The following is a 4,804-nucleotide window of genomic DNA, read 5'->3' as shown; positions in this document are numbered from 1 at the left end:
CTCAGAGGTGGGAGCTTAAGTCGAAGATGAATCTGAGGTATAACCTTGAAGTGCTGTCGAGCAGAAAGACCAGGTGTGTGAGCAACATGTGAAATTTCCCTTTCAGCAACAGGCAGCACCACGGCCACGGCAGCCCCTGCCCTAAGTCGTCCTGCTGAGACCACCTGTATGGTTGGTGATAACACAGGCTTTGGGTTCCACAGGGAAAACCTGCATTTGGCAGGGAGGCAGGAGCTGGGGGAAGGCATACATCCTAGTAGCATTGCACAGGGAGCCCTGCCCTTTCCCAGGGTGCCCAGGCAGGCAGGAGCTTGCCACAATCCTGCCCCAGGGACGAGGTCTTCCCACGGTGTGTGGCTATCGCAGGGTGGCTCAGAGCAGAGGGTGGCATGGGGGCAGGGAGGGCTCTGGGACAGGAGCTGTGCCCTGCCAGGGTGATGGCTGAGGCAGTGGGCATGCCCTGCACCCAGCACCTGGGATTCCCCGAGGGAAAGCTGGTGGGTGCTGCTTTCTTAGAGTGCCTTGAGCCTTCCAGCTAGCAGTAGAAGACTCCTCCAGGGTGACCAGGTCTTTGCAAGAAGGTAACGCAACACCTGGACTCATGTGCTGAGGTTGCACTGCAGGGTTCAAACCTGGGATAAAGCCTGTAGGAGCATCTCCTCTGAGTTTATAAAACACGGAGAACAACCTGCCTTTCTTTGAAAAAGGCAGGTTTCAGTCTCTAAGTTTTTTTATTCCTCCCGTCCAACAGACCTTTTTTTTACCACTAAGAGCAATGTGGGTTTTATGTCAGCTTTGAGAAACCTTAATTTACCCTTTAAAGAACTTTCATTTACCTTCCAAAAACCGACCTTATAGTTCATCCTGGGGGGCTGAGCAGGATTTCTCTTCCAGAATTCCCAGAAAACATGCTTCCACCTTTCTCACAAGGATTTTGAACACCCTCCAAAGAAGGATCACAGTTTGCAATAGAAGTGTTACATAGGATGTTGTGCTCTGAGACCCTGCCCACAATGCAGACCTGCCCTGTAATCCTGAAGTTTCCATTTTCCTTTGTTTAACTTGGATGACTGGCTGCTTGGGGCACATGAGCCTCCTGGCTAGCAGTGCTGCTCAGCCAGAGTGTGAGTGTGGAGGTTTTACAGCGCTTTTGTCTTTGCAGCCAAGTATCTGTGGGATGGTCCAGCCCCTGCATCACCTGAACAGCGTTCAGAGCCCTTGCAGGGCCAAGCACCCAAACAGTCAGCAGGCATCCCCAGGCATGTCGGCCTTTATTTTACTGAGCAAGGAGAAAACGGAAAAAGCTACAGTCTCCCTGAGCATGCATGGGCAAACATACCCAAGTCACAAGTGAGTGACCTGTGCAGGAAAGTCTCTCCCGGCCCTCGCAGGCAGAAGTGGCCGGCAGTGATTTAAAACTGCTGTCTGCAGAAAACAAGGGGACGATGGCAGAAGAAAACAAGGGAGCAAGGGAACAGCTATCGGGCTCAAGCGGGCATTGCTTTGTGTCAGCTGTAACCGCAGGGTCACAGGAGAATTCTGTTATTAAAGAAAATAAATTTGGGTAAGTTGGTCAGTTATTCTCCAGTGAGCTGTTTGAGACTGATTGATTGGACCACAACTGGTACCAGGGACGTGCGGGCTCTCTGACCAACTGCTGCTTTTACAGCCATATTTCTCCTTCTCTCTTCTTTCCACTTTGTTTTCTTTAATAGATGAGGAGACTAAAATGCAGGTGAACTCTGTGAACTGCAAACAATGGGAGCTCAAAGCTTTCTGAATTGAGATGTCCAGGGGCAGCACTGTACGTACTTTGTGCTGGGGGGGGCTTTAGTTCCTCTGGAGAATAGAAGAATTGAATTTGAGAGAAAGAAGGAAAGAAGGAAGGAAGGAAAGGAAGAAAAAGAAAGAAAGAAACAAAAGAAAGAAAGCAGGAAGGAGAGAAGGAAGAAAGGAAGGAAAGAATGAATGAAGGAAGGAAGGACAGAAAGAAGGAAGGAAGGGAGAAAGGAGAAAGGAAGAAAAGAAAGAAAGGAAGAAAGAAAGAAAGAAGAAGAAGAAAAAGAAAAAGAAGGAAGGAGGGAAGGAAGGAAGGAAAGGAAAAAGAAAGAGAAACAAAAGAAAGAAGGAAAGAAAGAAGAAAGGAACAAAAGATAGAAGGAAGGAAGGAGGGAAGGAAAAATGGAAAGAAGGAAGGAAGGAAACAGAGAGAAAAGAATGAAAGAAAGAAGGAAGGAAGGAAGGAAGAAGGCAAGGTGTTGCAGGGGGGTGCTGAGATGCTGAGGGGACCCGTCCCCTGTGTCAGGACTGATGGCCTGCAGTGTCCAGGTGTCTGTGAGCTCTGGCCTCGGTGGCTGTGAGCAGGGAAGAGAAATCAACCACCCCAGCCTCTGCTCGGTGGCTGCAGCATGGCACAGCTTGGAAGGAGATAACAGCTGAGGAGCTGAGAGGGGGGAGGCATGTATGGGCTGAGGAGAGGAACAGTATTTGAGCGCACAGGAAAGAAATGCAGGGCAATAGGGAGAGAGTGTCTTCAGGAGCTGGGGTGAGGGGAAGGGTGTCATGAAGAGGACAAAAGTGAGGAAGACCTCTAGAAGAAGTAAGCGCAAGTTTAGGGGGCCTCTCGGTGTGAGTATAAGGGCAAAAAACGTGCCAGTGCCAGACTGAGTAACTGGGAAGCTGTGAGTTTCTGGACATAGTCTGCAGGTTTAAGATAATTTAAAAAGAGACTCAGTAGTGTATGGGAGCAGGGAGGTGGACTGTGCTGCCCATGCAAAGTTGGCTTGGAGAGCCTGAGAGGTGCAGCGGCATAGTTCTGCATCAGGAAAAAAAGAGTGAACTGAAACAAGGTACTTAGGAATTGCTGTTCTACCTGACTGAGAACAAGAGGGATGCAAAACAACTGAGAAAATGCAGGTGGGAGGGAAGAGGTTATAGGAGACCTCCTGCTGCCCAGTGAGCCTGGCCCAGGGCACAAAGGTGAACTTTCAACAGGATCATTAATAACAGGAATTGTTTGAACTCCAGTTTCCAGGCACAAACCACAGCAATCCAGCGTGAAGAACAGCTGAGATGCCTTGGCACCAGCTGAGGGCTGAGGACAGCGTCTCTATGTACAAAACGTCAAGGAGGAGAAGGAAATATATCATATCCATTGTCCCCTTGACTGGAAAGGACATTTTTATGGGACTGGAGGTTGCCTGGAGCCTGTGGAAACTCGGGGGAAGGCACTACCACTTCCCTCTCCTTCAGACAAGGGGGGATTTCGTCGCTGGGAAGGATCTGCCCTGCCCAGGCATGGGGCTGTGCAGGGCATCGATCCCTGCAGCACTGGTTCCTGAATCTCAGCAGTAACCAGCCATAGTGTGTCGTCGATGAGTTGGTAAAAACCCATTTCATCATTGCATCTCCCAGAATATATTTCAGGTAAAACAGACCTATGTTCACACCGCCTTGGGTATTACCACAGGATGGGTCATTTTGGCAATGCACAGAGGGTATTTCTTCATGTAGGACGACAGGCTGCTCCCCAGACAACAGGGAGGCTGCCTGGGGTGTGTTTAACTGATAACATTTATCGCCTTCTACAGGAATGGTGTGTGTGGTGGACATCCAGTGTCCAACCAGAAATCTGCTAGTGAGGTGGAAGAGAAAACATGCTCCGTCACGCAGCCGATGTGACAGACAGCTGTCACTGTAAAGTCACATTGTTTATGACTTGAGTGAGAGAGAAAAACGGAAAGTAAGAGAATAAGGATTCATTTTAGACAAACAGGGTGGAAGAAGTACTGGTAAAATCTAGCGTTGTGAATCCCCTAGGAAAGAGTTAATTCCTATAAGGCTTCTCTCTGCACCGAGCTGGGAACACTGACATTCCCCTCAGGCGATTATCAGCCATTGAGATTTTTTCCTGATGATGTAATACTTGTAGCTGACATCTTGCATACACTTCCTGGTTGGGGTGGTTATCTGCAGAACCGGAATGATACCCCCACACGTTGCGCTGGCAGTTGCCATGATGCCACGTAACTCAGTCGATTTGCTTTCTTTCTAACAAATTCAGTTATGATTTTATTAATCATTGCTTTGTTGTGTAGCACTGTGGGCCAAATTATTGATTTTCAACTATTCCAGCATGGACCATTTATGTTACAGGACATAAATGAGGGGGTGCAATGGAGGGAAATTATTCCAGCTACCCCAAAAGTAGCAATACTCATCTTGGTAACAGGACAGCGAATCCAGGATCCTTCGCCTGGTGTCCAGGTAGCATGTGGGAAGGGCATTTGTCTCCTGCAGGTTGCTGTACATATATGTATATACCTGCCTGCCCGCACGAATGTTTGATAAGGTAGGGTAGCTCAAAAAGCACCAGGCAACCAAATCCTCCAATGCGTGTCGAGGGCTGAGCTGCTTTTCCAGATTAAATTTATAGTTTATAGAGGGAAGCAATTGTTTTGTGATTGCTGTGGGTTATTTTAGGTATCTACCATAGGAGAAGATGAATTGTTTCCTGTAAATGCCTGTTTATCTCTATTAACTGAGCCCAGGGTGTCTGGCTCACATGTAGATGTCACTCACGTGTAAAGACATTTCAGATGAAGCTACTGCAAAGTCTGGGAAGCGACCGCAGGCCAATTTCCCAAGAGTACCCAAGCCCCATTTTACAAAGAGCTAAGTGAATAAGTGCTTAAATTTCATGGAAACCACCGAAGACAGGGCTTCTAAGGCTCCTGAAGAACTTCCCCTACATTAATTAGAGGGTGGTGGAAGTCTTTATCTCTGTCTCTCCATTGGGGTGAAG

Source organism: Falco biarmicus, chromosome 6 (assembly GCF_023638135.1).
Source record: "Falco biarmicus isolate bFalBia1 chromosome 6, bFalBia1.pri, whole genome shotgun sequence".
NCBI lineage: Eukaryota > Metazoa > Chordata > Aves > Falconiformes > Falconidae > Falco > Falco biarmicus.
Note: the sequence above shows the minus strand (reverse complement) of the source record.